Source organism: Diabrotica undecimpunctata, chromosome 4 (genome assembly GCF_040954645.1).
Source record: "Diabrotica undecimpunctata isolate CICGRU chromosome 4, icDiaUnde3, whole genome shotgun sequence".
Lineage (NCBI taxonomy): Eukaryota > Metazoa > Arthropoda > Insecta > Coleoptera > Chrysomelidae > Diabrotica > Diabrotica undecimpunctata.
This window is the reverse complement of record NC_092806.1, coordinates 110406935-110426695: the sequence shown is the minus strand read 5'-3', so window position 1 is coordinate 110426695 and position 19761 is coordinate 110406935.

The window sequence follows — 19761 nt, the reverse complement described above, 5'->3', positions numbered from 1 at the left end:
CAAGAGACAGACGTCAGTGTTTCTGGATGTTCAGGACCCGAAATGATGCTCAGTGAAGTAACGTATGCAATAAAAAGACTAAAAACCAACAAAGCACCTGGACCTGATAACATACAAGCTGAAATATTGAAACTATTTGAAAACAACCAACTCAAACTCCTAACGAGTCTACTGAACAAAATCTATGAAACTGCAGAATTTCCTACAGATTGGCTAGTTTCCACCTTCATCCTTCCCCCCGCAAAAATGCCTCCAGATGCTTTGATTACAGAATTATAAGCTTAATGAGCCATGCACTCAAAATCCTTCTTTCTGTTATTCACTCTCCCATATATAGAAAACTTGAAGAAAACATTAGTAGTGTTCAGTTTGGGTTTAGAAGCGGACTGGGAACGCGACGGGCCCTATTTTCCATACACGTATTGATACAACGAGCTCGAGACGTAAATTGCGAAGTCCACGCATGCTTTATAGACTTTGAAAAAGCATTTGACAAGGTGCAACATCAAAAATTATTTCAGATACTGAAAGAATCTAGTATTGATAACAAAGATTTACGTCTAATTAAAAATTTATACTTACAGCAAAGGGCAACTGTACGAGTAGACAACGAAGCCTCACAAGAATTCACGATAAAACGGGGAGTACGTCAGGGTTGCATTTTATCACCGACGTTGTTCAATACTTACTAGGAAATGCTTTTCAGGGAAGCTATTGATGGTTTAAGGGAAGGTATAAAAATCAATGGTGAAATCATAAACAAATTAAGATATGCGGACGATACGGTTTTGATTGCTGATAATGCTGAGGATCTGCAAACAATAATAGACCGTACAGTGGAAGCCTATAACAGATACGGCATGAAATTAAACTGTAAGAAGACCAAAATTCTTGTAGTAAGTAAAAACGACGTAATAATGAATCAAAAACATCATTCAAAACGACGTAATAATGAATCAAAAATCAAACTCAAAAGTACCTAGTGATGATAACAGTAATTTAGCAGACAAATTTAACCACCATTTTGTTGAAATGGCTCCAAAGTTACTTGCCGCTTTGGATCCTACTAAAATAGGTGGGTTTACATCAGCATCAAAAAACCGTAATAGTTGTTCTATGTTTTTATAGCCTACTAACCCACAGGAAATAACTAGTATAGTCGAAAGTTTTAAATCCAAACATAGTTGTAGTTTTGATCAGATTTCCCCTAAGTTAATAAAACAATGCATTCATGCTGTTGCAGATCCACTGACGGATATTTGTAATGCCTCTTTTCAACAAGGAATATTTCCTAGTATGTTTAAACTATCTATTGTAATCCCTTTATTCAAAAGTGGTGATAAAGATGACCTTAACAACTATCGTCCCATAAGTCTCTTATCTGTGTTTTCAAAGATAATTGAAACTCTGGTTTATACTAGAATGAACGCATTCCTAAAAAAGCATAGTGTCTTGCATAATTTTCAACATGGTTTTATATCTTCTAAGTCTACAACTACAGCTCTTGCAAATTTCGTCAGCTTAGTGTTGGATGCTTTGGACAGACGAGAGAAGGCATGTGGTTTATTTCTCGATTTGTCCAAGGCTTTTGACACTTTGGATCATAATTTGTTGCTAATAAAACTTGAGGGTATTGGTATTCGTGGTGTAGTTCTAAAATGGTTTACTTCCTACCTAGAGAATAGAAGACAAAAAGTAAAGATAACATCTAATGAACTTGTAAACGAATCAAACACATTGGATATCCATTATGGTATCCCTCAGGGTAGTGTATTGGGTCCTCTACTTTTTATAGTATTTATTAATGATATGGCTTTGTTAACTAATTCACTGACTGGGGTTAACATCATCAGTTATGCGGATGATACTAACATTCTAGTCACAGGAACGTCTGATCAAAATTTGCAAAATAAAACCACACAGATACTATCCACCATCAACAGTTATTTCTTATCCAACAAATTAGTTTTGAATAAAGAGAAATCAAAGTATATGATTTTCACGTAAAATAATTTATCAAACCATCAAGCCACTATAGAAGCAGCAATAGATAAAACAGACTGCACGAAGTTGCTGGGGGTACTTCTAGACAGTAATTGTAAATGGTCAAACCACATTTCTAATTTGAAATCCAGATTAAGTAGCGCATGTTATGCATTGAGAATTCTTTCACGTCTCTTTCATACATCAGTATTAAAAACAGTATACTTTGCCCATTTTTACTCAATAGCCAAATATGGCATTGAAGTCTGGGGTTGTACCTCTGAGTTAGAGCAGATATTCGTACTTCAGAAAAGAGCTATTAGGATAATGTATAAAATGAAATTTAGAGATTCTTGTAGAGGCATCTTTAGACAAAACAATATTCTTACAATTCCTGGTCTGTATATATTTTCGTGTATAATGTATTTACATAGCAAAATTTATGAATTTAATAAATTTCAATTTAACCATGTTTATTCAACAAGATTCAGAGACAATCACTTTATGCTTCCACAACATCGTTCTGTTTTGTTGGAAAGTAGCACACACTATGCAGCCATAAGTTTCTTTAACAAATTGCCAATAGATATACGAATGAATTTACATCAGCCAAACTTTCGGAGGTGTGTACATCAATACATTTGTGAGCTAGAGCCATATTCTAAAAATAACTTTTAAGTATGTTTTATCGTGTTTATTAATTTATATACTTTTAAGATAACTTTGTAAAATGTAACTTTGACTTGTCTCATACATGTACTTTGTATAATGTCGCATGTGATCAATAAATTTGACTTGACTTGACTTGACTAATACAGCACCAATTCACAGCTAATAATGAACCCTTGAAACTAATCGACAAAATTACATACGTTGGATGCAGCCTAAATAAGGAATGGGACCACTCACAGGAAATAAGATGTCGTATATAAAAATGAGAGATCTGTCTTCAATCGCCTCAGGAAGATTTTATGTAATATACACCTAAACATTGATATAAGAACACGAGTCTTGAGATGCTATGTATTTTCTACCCTTTTATATGGAGTCGAAGCCTGGACCTTGACGGAGGCAACATCCAAACGATTAGAAGCCTTCAAAATGTGGTGCTACCGCCGCATGCTCAGAATTTCCTATATCCGTCATGTTACAAACAACACCGTGATCCAACGTATAAAATCAGAAAGATGACATACTTAGGGCATGTGATGCGCAATGAGAAGTATCAACTAATTCAACTAATTTTACAAGGCAAGATAGAAGGCAAAAGATTTCAAGGACGCAGAAGGACATCGTGGTTGAAGAACATCAGACAGTGGGCAGGAATGACTACCATACATCTATTTAGAACAGATGTCAACAAAGTTGTATGGACCAACGTGATTGCCAACATCCACAGAGGATAGGCACCAAAAGAAGAAAAAGAAAATCATTTAGCTTGGCCACTCTTCAATTTATCACGTTTTAAATAATTGTATTCTTTTAATTTATCTAAATACTAGCATCAATTTTCTAAACTGAGTTTTCTTGACGAAACAAAAAACAAATTTCTTGACGAAAAGTATACATAATTTCAAAATTTTACCTTTTATTATTCATACGAGACCCTGTGTGCTATAGTTCGATGAGATCAGATTATTAAGGAGCTTTAAAAACATAAAAATGTACAGGCTGTACATTCAATTTTATATTATAAAAAGCGCACATTTGCATCTAAAAGTTGACTGGTTGCAGCGTTTTTTTAAATTGTCAAAATTAAGAACAAAAACAATTTCATTCCATTAGTGGTCTCCACACTATTTTCACAGTTAAAATGTCACCCTGTATTATTCATAATAGATCTTATATGGTACAGTTCGTTGATATTAGGTTGTTAAGGAGCTTTTAAAAATATAAAAATATACAGGGTGTTTTATTAAAAATAATGATTAAGTACTATGCTAGACTTGCATGAATTACTCCGTACATTTAAATTTATGTTTAAAAAACGCATATTTCTATTCAAAAGTTATCGGGTCTCAGCGTTTTTTTCAGATCGAAGATCTTTGAGCCTTTGATACAAAATAATTAAAATTGTAATAAACATAATAATACTAGATGTCAGTTAGACATACAACTAAATTGAAAAAAATGTACATACAAAAATTAAAACAACAAAATTCAAATAAAGAAACCTATATAATAATATAATACATTGAAAAATAGAAAACTTTTAAGCTTGGTAAAATAACAATTTATGCTAAATATTTATTTTAACATCGTATATAATTATAAATTTAATATTTCTTCACTGTCAGAATCTGAACTACTCATATTATCAGTGTCTATTATGATTAATTGAACGTTATTGTCGTATATAATACGTGAGAAATTTAGCCAGCAATATTTTCGACAGAAAACACCAATCTTAATCTACGGAATAAATCTACACATGACATAGATACAACAGCTCAATACTTCACCACACTTATGCAAAAAGCGGCATGGCATCTACACTACGAACAGAACGCAAATCAACACATACCACAAATGTTGCCCTGCATATTCGCCAACTCATTGCTGAAAAACGTCATGAGAGAAGAACCTGGCAAAGATCTAGAAACAACATAGATCTACAACGAAACCTTCGAACGTTACAAACCTCACAGCAAATCACCAGACGTTATTAAAGGCGACTAAAAAGCTTAAGAAACCATACACAACTATTCCTCCCATCCGTACGTCTTTGCTGACATCTTACAAACGTATTTCAAATAGAGCCAGCAGACCCCGATGAAGAAGTGGGAGAACTAATTAGCGCAGCATGTCAAATGTCCCTCCCAATTAAAATTTTTAATCCCATAGAAGTCAGGAAAGAAATAAACAAACTCTACTCACGAAAAGCCCTAGGTTATGATTTTATCTCGGCACAAGTACTAAAACAACTTTCTCGCAAGACCATTACTTTGCTAACAGTTATATTTAACTCCATGCTAAGCTTATCATACTTTCCAAAAATATGGAAATTTGCTGAAGTCATTATGTAACATATTATCCACCCATCAGCCTACTCCCAACCGTAAGCAAAGTTTTTGAAAAATTGCTGCTACAAAGGATGATATATGCAGATCATGAATTCCTAACATTACTTCCAAAACATGAGTTTGGTTTTCGGGAAAATCACTCCACTACTCAACAAGTTCATCGAATCATAAATGAGATATCATAAACTCTTGAAGAAAAGAAATACTGCAACGCTGTATTTCTGGACATCTCACAAGCGTTTGACAAAGTTTGGCACAGAGGTCTGCTTTACAAAGTAAAAATAGCACTATCCAGTAACTATTTCCTTCTACTAAAATCTTACATATCAAATAGATATTTCTCTGTAAAATTTAAAGACCAACAATCCAACCTCTGTCTTATTAACTCCGGAGTCCCGCAGGGTAGTGTTCTAGGGCCGCTGCTTTTCTCACTCTACACAGCTAATATACCAGAGACTAATAATACTACAATCGCTTCCTTTGCTGACGACGTGGCAATACTAGCTGTAAATGAAGATCCCATACAAGCCTTACAAAACCTGCAACATCATCTGAACATACTCAGTGATTGGTATACGAAATGGAGAACAACAGTAAATAAAACAAAATCAACTCAAATAACATTTACCAACCGTCACAACATATGCCCACCTGTAAGGATGGAAAATGTAAAAATACCAACAGTAACACGCTAGATACCTTGGCGTCCATCTTGACCAGCGTCTTACTTGGAAGAAACATATCTAGACCAAAACAAGGCAGCTCGACTTAAAATTCCGGCAAATTTATTGACTTCTTGGAAGTAAATCAAAAAAACCAAAACAAAATTCTTCTATACAAAGCCATACTCAAACCTATCTGGTTCTACGGACTACACCTATGGGACTGTGCAAAGCCAACCTCGCTGAATATTATCCAAAGATTCCAGTCTAAAGTGCTAAGATCCATAGTGGATGCACCATGGTACGTAAGTAATCAAACACTTCACTACGACTTAAAGATCCCTTTTACCAGAGAAGAAATCCATCGTGCCACGGGGAGTCACAAAACAAACGTACCATTTACCATAAAAATGAGCTAGTAAGGGAATTATTCAACAATGGTCCAGCCACAAGAAAACTAGATAGAATCTGGCCCCAAGACCTACTCCAAAACTAAACCAAAATAGAATAAGGTGAGACATCATTAGATGTCTCTACTTCACGCGCAAAACCTGTAACATATTTACTTAATTCTCTGTAATGATGTAGATTGCAAGTAAACATAATTATAAAAAAAATAAAATAAAAAAATATTTTTCACTGGTATAAAAGTTTGTTGCCTGGCAATTTTCGAGAAATAAATTTTGACAGTTAAATCACGACTGATTTTCTCAAAATTTCATAAAGCAACAAACTTGAATAAAAGCAGAAGAATATTTTGCCGGTAAATAATTTTAATTTTTTTAATTATAAGCTAAAGCAGTTTGCTCATTCTTTTCTACCAAAGCATGATTTTGTGTATTATTGGCTTGTATCATTTGGGAACTCGAAGGTCCAGCTTCATTTGTTGTTCTGATATTTTTGATTAACTTCTGGTGGTGACTGGAATTCAGCTGCAGATATGGTTTTAAAGAGCTTGCATTTGAGTGACCCGTTAATTAAATTAATTTCTGTTCCAAAACACCTTGCTTAAGCAAGGCTGACACAGCTGAAGGTCGATGAGAATGGTTTGATATTTGATGTTTTTTTGTGTCTATTCCAATTTTTTCAGCTGACATTTTTGTCCTCTTAGGTGTTCATTCCAAGTGGACAGCTTTTGAACCAAGATTCATCCTTCCAGTTGGTATGAACGGTAAGAAAGAGTCTGTCTCATAAAATCTTTGGTTCCCTTTTTTCCATTAATTTCAAAAATAATCTAACTGGGCATATATTTTCGTTTGATGAATTTCTTACCAGCCATTTGCTGCTTGTCAAACTTTGCAAACCGCCTTGATTTGTTTTGAAAAAAATGCTATGGTATTCAATTCGGCCCGTTAATTCTCTCATAACATCAAATTTCTCCTGGAAAAAGTGAATCTTGCAGTTTACGGCCTCATTGCTTCTCTAAGAGCAAATTCAAATGAGCAAAGGTGAAAAACTTTTTTTGTGCTGCATCGGGGTTTCCTCTTCGTAGCTTTGGATGATTTTTAATAGTTCTTCAGTGGATAATGAAGGTGCCTCCTCCGCTTGGAGTTTCTAGCCAATCTTGCCCATTTGAAAGATATATCTGTGAAAGTGTCGATTTTTATCCCGTACTTCGTAAAATATTTTTCTTGTACCATTTTTGCTGTAGTATTCCACATTGACTGTACAGACGACTCTTTATAGTCTTTGCCATTGCCTTTTTTTATGTTAAAGGCATAATCCTTCAGAATTTTTGCTAGTTTCATTATGGTAGTACATCTTTCAAGCGTAAAATTTCTCATCTGTAGGAACTCCTGAAATTGGGTCCAAATAGAGTTTCTGGACCACTGCGTGTTCAATGGGAAATTGTCCGAAATCAATTTTTTTATTTCTTCACCTGACTGGCATCCAAATCTTGATTTTTCATCTGGATGCATTATATCTGTCCAAAATTGATTACGCCTTAATGACGTTTGTCAAACAGACAACAATAGAATTACCAGATACATTCGTGACGGATCTGTAATAATTTTGTCGCTGAGAAATCACAGGCAGGAAGAAGTTTTGTCAGTAGGAAACGTGACGTTATTATGACGTTTTATCAGTTAAAAATAGTCTAGTGAAATAGTCAATAATATTTTTTTCTCGGATATACTACATTTAAATACGTAAAATAGTTTCGAAACACAATTCAGATTTCTGCCTTAATCTGAACCTTCTAAAAATTGCAAGGCAAAGCAGACGTTGATAAAGATGTTAATAGATGTTACATTTAAATAATTTCATGAGTATGTCTCACACATTTTCCCAAATTTCTATGTTACTAATTGGTCTAATTGGTCTAGTGCCCCTTTTCATATATTTATAACAGCACTATTTGAATATCCATCTCTACCAATATACTAATTGTAATATAACTTGTAGTTTGGTCAGATTAATTCAATAGTTGAATTCACAGTCATAAGGAGGTAGTCTGAATACTTCATGGCCGTGTTCTTTTAGTAGCTCATCAATTGAAGGGCCAAGTGGAAGAAGGTGTTATGTAACATTTTTTTTTAAACTTAGTTTTGTCATGGAAGAATGTTTTAAGTACCTATTTATCATAAATCGTTATTTCTTTAACTCTATCTAGCATATGAACAGCAATACACTAACGCATAAGGTGTTAAGTGCAGTAAAATTATTAATAGATACTGGAATAAGGAGTCATGGGCACATAACGCCTTCTTCCATTCATAAGCCACGCAGTTTATTATACATTGGAAATGCAACACTGTTTCCTCCTTCCGTCACCTGATGTCTCGAGGTCATAATAAACGTTAAGTACAACAGAACTATTCTCGTCATTCCTCTAGTGAATTCAGTAGACTATCGATGAGTAATTTTTAACATAATTTCTCTCGCTTAGAAGGAATTATTTGGTTGCTAAATAAATATTTATATTACAAACATATTGGCGAGATATTTATCGTTTGAACAAAAATATGTCTCAACGTGGAAAAAGGTTGGTTGAAAAGGCGCAAGCACAATATGCTGATTTAAATTATTATTCTTTAAATACCAGTAATGGCAATGAAATAGAAGGTACGTATTTTTTTAATTATTATAAATTAAATTATTGTAAATAAATAAGAGTGATTATTGTAGATAACGAAATTTAATTTTTAGTTGACACTCGCCACATATTACCTGATAAAGAACAGGTTTCAGATTTACCAGTGACACATATGTATGGATCCAGTGGCAGTGAATATGTTTCCTGTAAAGGAGTGCCAAAAGGGGTGGAAATGGAGCCAAAATCCATAAATGAAGAAGATAGAGATTTGATTTCTTCAAATATTAATATTGAAAATAAGATGGAAGGTAATTATTTTTTAATTTTGTGGAAGCATGAATTGTTCAATTTTAAATACTTTAAGTTCTAATACTGGTACTTTTTAGTTGACACTCAACAAATGTCTGATGATGATTGGATTCTACATTCACCTGCGTCATGTTTATTGGAATCAAGTGGCAGTGAATATGTTCCAGGCGAAAAGGAATCCAGTGACGATGGTGACAGTGTAAAATTGGCAAGTATTGGAGTAAGTAGTCGGGAAAATACTGAACAGGGAGTGGGAAATCTTGAAGCAGAAGAGAATATTACAAACGTAAGCTTAGAAGAGGCCAGTTCAACGAATAATCTTCAGACATTATCTGTAGAGGCAACAAACACCGCTGAAAAGATAAACATTTTTAATTCTAGCATAACTACAAAAGGGACAAAAAGAATTAAAAGTTTTCCAATCAAAATAAAAACTAGCAAGCTTAGGGTAAGAAATCCCAATACATGGAAAAGAAGAAAGGCATTACTTGCTAGAGACCAAGGCAAAGCATACACATCCAGCACAGGTAAAATTGTACCAGCAAAAATAGCCAGTGTAGAAAATCTGTGCACAGAAAAGTGCAGACTTAAAATCAGCAGTAAATTTAAGGATGAAGAACGAAAATCAATTATGAACAATTTTTATGCACTTGACATTAACGAAAAAAATGCTCTCTTATTTAAAAGTATTATTCCTAAACCAGTAGCACGTATCAGAAAAAATGCAATAAAACACAAATCTGTATCTTATCGATATACTGTTGTATCTAATAACGAAGAAATTTGTGTGTGCAAAAAAGCATTGTGTTCGCTTTATCAAATAGGGATGAAAAAGTTAGATGTCATTAAAGGCAAGCTGGCCACTGGAGCATCAGCTCCATCTCTCGATAAACGTGGTCGACACTGTAATAGGCCAAAAAAATTAAATGATCTTGTAAAACAGGAGATAATGAATCATATTTTAGAATTCCCTGCAGAAGAGTCGCACTACTCACGCACCAGTAACCCCAACAAAAAATATCTGCCACCTAATCTTAATATGTCAATCATGTATCGATTGTACATTGCTAAATGCAAGGAAAAACAAAAACCCGAAATGTATTTTATAAAAAAATCATCATATGTCAAAGTTTTTTCTACAGAATTTAATTTGAAGAATATAAGGTTGAATGCTCGAATAAATGAACTTTGATCAGATAAAAGGCATATATCGAGCACAGTTTAATTAAATCTTGCCCAAGTACTTTCGATCCCTAGATCATCTTCAGGGGCATCTGAAATAAGCCAAGAAACGTTTTTTTATAACCAAAGAAATTGATTAACTTCGATAAAAACTCGAAGTTTTATGGTTGAAAAAAGGTTTTTTATATGATTAACGTTTATAGACTTACTTCGTCAATTGTGGCCTATCCGGCAAGAACAAGATGTCATAAACATATAATTGTACATTACACTACACTACAAATAGACAAACAAACACTTTAAAATAATTTAAGGACGGCTACATTGCTTGAAGAAGTCGGAGACAGAATGGCTCCTGATCTAACGGAAATGTTTGGGTGACATATGACAAATGACAACTTGGATGAGCAGTCACAATCATAGATATGTGATCTGCACCTTTTACAATTCTATGAAACTAAGTATTGACCAAAAGTCCAACTGACACTACTATAGGAGGTCACTGATGAAATATAAATTTATATAGAATATTTTTAAGTAGATTGAATAATCCAGATCTCACACTCAAACATGTCTGTAATAATTAAGGTGTTAGTTTGAGAGCAACTGAAATAGACGAAAAGTAAGAATGCAAGAAGCGGACTAAACAATATGTTAAACAGTGGGTGGTTGACTACAATAAAATGGTCTACCAAGCACTATCTGTAATATAGAAAGGAAGAGATCTGACTATGTAATTAAAATACTAATAATTGAAAATCAAAATGGAAAGCAAAATATATAAATGGGGTGTAATCCAAGTAGTTCAGTTGAACCCACAGTCAATGGTATAACTATAAAATTACTATGGATGTGCTCAGTGCAGGAAGTCTAAACAGTCGAGCTGGGTCCCCCACGAGGTGAAGCTGTAATAAAGTTTTTAAAAATAGGTTTAAATTTAGTACAATTTAAATTAATTTGAGTATTAAGACAGTGAGAGTTTTCATTCGTTTCCCTTGTAATTTCCAAATCTTCCAATAAATCCAACTCCATATAGTTTTTCTTTCTACTAATGTCATGTAAGATAGATGAACCAGTGTTGATGTTAAAATTGTGTTTACTGGATAATAAGTGTTGACCAAAACTTGAAGAGTTTGGTCTTTTCAAATGTTCTGAAACTCTAGTGGATAATTTTCTAATGGTTCTACCTACATAAGAGGCATCACAATCATCACATTTTAATTTGTAAATACCACTTTTGTCAAGTGTGTTCATCCTATCTTTGGTGTTGATTAAGAAGGAACCTAAGGTGTTGTGTGACTTGAAGGAAATTTTGATGTTATCGATTGTAGAAGTAAAAAGTTTAGATATTTTATTGGAAATGCTGCTAATGTAGGTGAAGGAGAAATATCTGGTGTTAGGTTTTAGGTTAAGTGACTCAGTGCTGGGAGGATTTGCGGTAGAGCTGGACACTCTAATAGAAGGTATGACTAACAATGCTGATACTAAACAATATTTGAGAAACTCTTGCATTAGCTTACTTCAACAACAACAATGTAAGTACAAACGCAATTTTCATAGAAATCACCATAATTTTAAAAAACAAAAGGATTTGCTAAAATCAATTAAACAAAAAATTGATAGAGATTCTCTTGTACTCAGCAAGGCTGATAAGGGTAATTGTGTTGTAATCTTAGAACAAACTCAATACATAGAGAAAGTAGAATCTTTTCTTTCAGATAACAGTTTTGTAGTTTTGGAAAAAAATCCACTTAACACCTTTATTAATAAAACAAAAGCAATGGTCAAATTGTTTAATGATACTATTACTAAATATAACAACAGAAAGTTAATTGTATCTAATCCTATAACACCTAGGTTATATGGACTTCCTAAAATCCATAAACACAATTGTCCCATAAGGCCGGTAGTAAGTTTTTGTAATACTCCAGTTTCTATTTTATCAGAGTTTATTTACAACACAATTCAGTCTATCACTAATTTTAAACCTAAGTTCTCCATCAAAAATTCTTTAGATCTAATAGAACGGTTAAATAACATTAGGATAGAAGAGGGTTTTTATTTAGTTTCTTTTGATGTTTCCAATCTGTTTACTTCTGTACCAAGAGATGAAACATTACCTTTAGTACACAATCTTCTAGACAATTGCAACATATCAGCAAAAGACAAAGATGCTATCTTAACTATACTTAAATTCTGTCTGGATCAGGACTTCTTTCAATTCAATCAAAAAATATACAAACAACCAACAGGTTTAGCAATGGGATCTCCACTATCACCTTTTCTGGCTGACATTTTCTTAGACAGCTTAGAACAGAAGTTTGTTAACAACAACAACAAAATAGTTTTTTGGTCAAGGTATGTTGATGATTGTATAGCTCTCATACAGGGAACCCAAGATGATGCTTTACAGATTCTGGATGATCTTAATAACCTCCATCCCAACATCTCTTTTACTCTGGAACCAGAATCTGATAAAAAGTTGAACTTCTTGGATATGACTATTTCCCGTAATAAAGATTCTTTAGAGTACAATATTTACAGAAAACCTACCCAAACAGATCATGTTATACATGATACATCTAATCATCCAACCCAACATAAAATGGCTGCTTTCAACAGTTACATTCATAGGTTACTCAAATTTCCACTTTCTAATGATAATTTTAATTCAGAACTTAACACTCTTAAACAAATTGCTTTCAATAATGGTTATGATCCTAACATTATCTATAAGCTTCTAAATAGAGCTAAACTAAAAATTGCAGAAAAGCTTGCATATTCATCACAATGTTTTCTTCAACCTACTGCTTCATAACACCAGATATTTCTCCTTCACCTACATTAGCAGCATTTCCAATAAAATATCTAAACTTTTTACTTCTACAATCGATAACATCAAAATTTCCTTCAAGTCACACAACACCTTAGGTTCCTTCTTAATCAACACCAAAGATAGGATGAACACACTTGACAAAAGTGGTATTTACAAATTAAAATGTGATGATTGTGATGCCTCTTATGTAGGTAGAACCATTAGAAAGTTATCCACTAGAGTTTCAGAACATTTGAAAAGACCAAACTCTTCAAGTTTTGGTCAACACTTATTATCCAGTAAACACAATTTTAACATCAACACTGGTTCATCTATCTTACATGACATTAGTAGAAAGAAAAACTATATGGAGTTGGATTTATTGGAAGATTTGGAAATTACAAGGGAAACGAATGAAAACTCTCACTGTCTTAATACTCAAATTAATTTAAATTGTACTAAATTTAAACCTATTTTTAAAAACTTTATTACAGCTTCACCTCGTGGGGGACCCAGCTCGACTGTTTAGACTTCCTGCACTGAGCACATCCATAGTAATTTTATAGTTATACCATTGACTGTGGGTTCAACTGAACTACTTGGATTACACCCCATTTATATATTTTGCTTTCCATTTTGATTTTCAATTATTAGTATTTTAATTACATAGTCAGATCTCTTCCTTTCTATATTACAGATAGTGCTTGGTAGACCATTTTATTGTAGTCAACCACCCACTGTTTAACATATTGTTTAGTCCGCTTCTTGCATTCTTACTTTTCGTCTATTTCAGTTGCTCTCAAACTAACACCTTAATTATTACAGACATGTTTGAGTGTGAGATCTGGATTATTCAATCTACTTAAAAATATTCTATATAAATTTATATTTCATCAGTGACCTCCTATAGTAGTGTCAGTTGGACTTTTGGTCAATACTTAGTTTCATAGAATTGTAAAAGGTGCAGATCACATATCTATGATTGTGACTGCTCATCCAAGTTGTCATTTGTCATATGTCAACCCAACATTTCCGTTAGATCAGGAGCCATTCTGTCTCCGACTTCTTCAAGCAATGTAGCCGTCCTTAAATTATTTTAAAGTGTTTGTTTGTCTATTTGTAGTGTAGTGTAATGTACAATTATATGTTTATGACATCTTGTTCTTGCCGGATAGGCCACAATTGACGAAGTAAGTCTATAAACGTTAATCATATAAAAAACCTTTTTTCAACCATAAAACTTCGAGTTTTTATCGAAGTTAATCAATTTCTTTGGTTATAAAAAAACGTTTCTTGGCTTATTTCAGATGCCCCTGAAGATGATCTAGGGATCGAAAGTACTTGGGCAAGATTTAATTAAACTGTGCTCGATATATGCCTTTTATCTGATCAAAGAATTTAATTTATCGTTTAGCCATCCAAAGAGCGATACATGCAGTATTTGTGATTCAGAGCAAGCTAGTGAAGAGCACCATGAGAATATTAAGATAGGATTTAACTTGATGAGTAATGACCGCACTAAAGCAAAAAACGATAACACTGTGTGTTACATTACAATGTATTTGCAGCAAACTATGCCGTTACCAAAGATAACAACATCAAAAGCTTTTTATTTGCGCCAAATATGGTTGTATAACTTGGGTATCCATGTTGTGACAGTAAATGGACAGAGATCTGTGTTTCAACCATGGACAGAGGATGTAGCGGGTAAAGGTAGTTCTGAAATTGGAAGCTGCTTGTGGAATTTTATTCAGACATGTGATGATGTTAAATATAAAAAACATCTAATAACATGGTCGGACTCTTGCGGTGGTCAAACTAAAAATTTTAATTTGATTATTTTATATCAGTTAATGATATTTCGAGGTTATTTTGACAAAATAGATCATAAATTTCCTGAAGTCGGCCACACGTATTTGGACTCTGATCGCGATTTCGGAAGAATTGAAAAAATGCTTAGAAGACATGGAACTATAGTTACACCGCAACAGTACCGGGAAATAATTAAATCTGCCATCGGCAAGAATTGTATGGTTAATGATATGGAAACCTATTTTCGTGACCTTGATAAATTAGGTACTGAGCTTGGCCTGATAAACAGAAAAAAAATTTACTTAATCAAAAGGTTCGCTTCAGAGATGACATTAAGTGGATTCGAATCGATGAATTTGGAAGCTATCTATACAAAGAGTCGTATGATGAATATACTCCATTTCTTAAGGTTTCAATATTTAAGAATAAACCAAAGGTACCCACAGAAAATATTCACTTTTCTAGAATCTTAGAGAAGACTGGAAATATAATAGACAAAAAAATTGCTGATATTGTTACGCAGTTGCCATATATTTCAGAAGAACATCGTGGATATTACGAACGTGTGATTCGTGAATATGAACAAAACAGAAATGCTCCAATACCGCAAAAACGTCAAAGAAAGTAGTAATATCTATTTAAAACATTTTTTATAAGTTTCAACAATAATCTAAATCTGTTACTGGTTTTATGAATAAATAAATTATGTTTTTGTAGTCAACTCTTTATTTCGGTAAATAATCTATTCCTTTTGGAACTTGGTAATAATAGAAGGTGTTATGTACATTTTTGTTAAAAAAAGAGGGGAAAGATGATAGTATTAAAAGACTTAATATATACCAAAAACTAATTACTTATGTCCTAACATAAACCCTATAATATAATAGTTCCAGTGTTTTTAATAAAAAAATGACAGCATCATTCACTAAAATGGATTATCTTGAAAATTAGTTTTTGTAACTTAACACCTTCTTCCACTTGGCCCTTCAATTATATACACATTTTTTTTTCTGTTTATTTTTGCCATTTGTAGTAATTCAGGTTTTGTGAGTTTTTCATCATACTTGATTTTATTTGTTGTCAGCCAGGTAATAATTTCCATTCTAGTTGAAACAGTGGAAGGTAGTGAAAGAAACGAAATATAAACAATAATTCGTGAATAATGTCATACTTGTGCAAAGATCCAGCGGCTTGACTGTATATATCTGCATGCTAAAACAAAAAGTTAAGAAGCATAATAGTAGAAATTGTTTTAAAACAAAATCACTGCCGTTAATTTTTAATAAATTCTGTGAAACTGCAGTAAAATCAATGGTTTCGAATTTTTTGTAATACCGATCAGCTAAATATTTTACGATCAGCTAAATATTATACTCTTATTATTTTGTCGGCTGTTTGTAGAGATGACTGTTTTTACATTATATTCATGTTCATAAAATGAACCAAAAAAATTGTTCATTTCGTCCTTCGTACGTCGATAAAGTCATTCATTGCTATATGAAATCGCTACACCTTTTAATTCCGAGTCCGTAATGCTCCTAATTTACGAATCAGATAAACAAAAGCAACTTCATTAGGTTCTCATAAATATTTGAGAGCAATGTTGTTAATGGGCATGGCAATATTCCCTTTGTGTATCAGCTTACCGCTTAATTCCAATAAAAACAATATAACGAAACGTTAATGTGAGGGTAAGAGGCAAAGATAGAGCTACGTAAGCCAGAGGCGTGCGAGTGAACTCGAGACTATTGTCATTAGTAAAAACGAAAAAATTTATATTAAATATGTTATTATACATTTCAATTGCAGAAAATAATGAAAGAAGTGAGTGTTATAAAACGAAGCAGTAGTAAAATACTGGATAAAAGATTAACAGCTCTCAAGCTCTTGTTTTTATTTTCAGCATTTTTATTCAGCAAATCACCGAGTAATAGTTTTCCTAGTAAAGCTCCTCTATTTAGTCAAACAGAATCGATATTAAAGTGTGATCCCAAATATCTCTGTAACTAATATAGATATATATGCAGAGAGGCAATCTATGTCCAAAGAGCAGATGGCACCATAATAAAATTTATTTAATTTTTAATATAGTCATACCATTTTATTAAAGCTTGTAATACCTTTATTTTACAAAATATTCTATGACGTATTTGATATCGTCGGGCTCATTTTTGTGATTTGGTTACCATGTCAAAATAGCAGAATGCATATAGACAGTCTTAGGCGGAATTCAAGCCAAAGCAATAGGCAACAAGCAATAAGCGATAAGCGATGCGCGATCTGAGTCGCTCATATCATGCTGTATACAAATGCATTGTGTAGGTTTAGACATTTCAAACCGAGACTACAGCGATATCTTATCGAATAATAGGGTCTGGAATCGGACGATTTGTATTGCAAGCGATATTTAGGTTGTGTTGCTAATTACTTGTTGCGTGAAAATGTCGGAAGAAAAGCAAAATATTATATTTGTACAAATCATCGAAAAATATCCTTGCTTATACAATTTCACCAGGGACGATTATTCTAAACGTAGTGCAACGGAGAAAGCTTGGTGTGCAGTTTCCAAGGAAACAGGTATATCAGGTGAGTACAAAAGGAAACCACCGTTTTGATTTTATTTTTTATTTTATTTTGTGGTATTTTGGCAAATACACGGCATTTCACAGTATCTTGGTATACTGGAAATTATATTCATGCTCTACACAGTACTTCCACTGCCATGGAATTGCTGCTTGAGGAGTGATAAAATATTGAGATAAATAATTTCGTAGTGCTGTTGCAGTATTGTGTTTAGTAGTATGTAAACCAATTGCAGGAAGAAGTATAGGCCCAGATTCGTTTAAAACATTAACATCGTCTTCTAACATAGGTACTGAAAAACTGCCTTCAGTGTTTCGTATAAAATTGTGTAGGACACAACCGGCTTTTATTATATTATCAACAGTTTCTTGTCCACATGCAATAGGTGTTTCAAAAATGCGGAATTTACTAACTAACATGCCAAATGCGCATTCAACGCTTTTACTCTACAAGACTCTAAGAAAATATCAATTGAATTCTGGTAGGCAGCGGGGGGAAAATCCTTTTTAGACATCTAACGTTACAACGAAGCAAGACATCTTGGTATCTTTCGGTCGAGTGGGATACTAGGGCAGAAGATCCCAGGTTAGTGCCGGATTTATCGTGTTCCGGCTAAAACCTTAACCACCTTTCCAGAGTATCGGTCTTACTACTCAATAAATATACTATCGATATATCAACCGTCACCTTAAAAGAAGAATACCTATCACCATGATTCAGAAAAAAAATTGTTCAATAACTGGTTATCACTAAAAGAAATCAAAAAAACGAAAATATTTCCATGAGGTCATAAACTGATTTAGGTACTTACTGGTTCTTGGCTCTCGAGAAAAAAGAAAGAAGATTTTGGATCTCCGGTTTAATTTTCTCCTCTGTACTCCTGCCCCTTCTTCTTCATCATTCCAGAGATCAAACAGTGTACTCTCCATTCTTTCTCTCCTCTCATCATTATGTTTTTTTTTCTTTCAGCTTGAAATCCATTCGCCTCTCGAAGTCTGCACTTTCATTTTTCCATCTCTGGCAGTGAAAAATGTGGGCGGGACCATCCGACACCCCACAAACAGTACAGTCCGCCGAGGCAGATTTACCAATCCAATTTGTGAAGGTACCAAAACTACCGTGTCCGGTCAGAAACTTCGTGAGGAAGTAGTCTAGTTTCCTGAACTTACATTCCCACCACAGCCTCAGATCGGGAATAAGCTCCTTCGTCCACCTTATTTTTCCGCTCTATCTTCTCTTTCTATCATTCTCACATTATCTCTGCCACTTCTCTATAGTTATCTCTCTCACTCTCTTCCTCATCTATATTTCCATCCATCCTCCTCGTATACACCCTCGCTCATCGCTTCAATAACATACAGAACCTCATTTGAGGCCGTTCTGTATTCGATAGATAACCTGAGGAGCATTTGCGTTTGGAAGTCTCCATCTGCTTAGCGTATTTCGCAGTGTTAAAAGCGCTGCATCAAATGGGGACAGAATAGGTTAAAACCGACTAAAAAACTTCATTTAGCACCCTTCTTTTGTTAGTAACCTTTTTCTCATGGCGCCGTCTCCTTTCGAAAGTTGGCGATCCAAATGGTAATTGTAGTTTTGGAAACTGCTGCGCGAAAGATTTCTGCGGATGAACGGTCGAGCCATCTCCTCAGGTCTTTCAGCCACGAGTTCTGGCGTCTTCCTAATGATCTTTCGACCTGTACTTTTCCTTCCAGTATAACTTGATGTAATTTATATCTTTCGCCTCTCAACACATGACCCAAGCATTGCATTTTCCACTATTTGATTATTCTTAGTAATTCTTTTTGTTTACACATGCAACGAATCGTAAAAGCGAATACTGCTCTCCTCCTCCTTCTAAGTGCCTTCTCTGTTGAGGTTGGCGATCAATATGGCAAATTTCTCTCTATTCTGGGCTCGATGAATTAATTCATTTCCTTTTGTGCGGGTTCAATCTCTGATGTTTCGTAGCCAAGATTTTTTCTTTCGTCCTATGCCCCTTTTACCTTCAATCTTGCCTTCTAATATTACCTGGAGCTGCTCAAATTCCCTATGGCGCATTATGTGTACTAGATATGATGTCTTTCTAATTTTGATAGTATTGAAAAAATGAGGGCGTGTGTGCATTGCTCTCAGTACTTCTTCATTCGTAGTTCTGCTGGTCCAGCTTATTCTTAGCATTCGGCGGTACATCCACATTTCAAATGAATTTAATTTGTTGACGTCATACTGTTTTAATGTCCAGGTCTCACAACCATATAGTAATAGAGACCACACATAACACTTTAGTGTTCGCAATCTTATTGAGACTGATAGCTTGGGGTTACAGAGCTTTTTACGCATATTCAAGAAACGAGA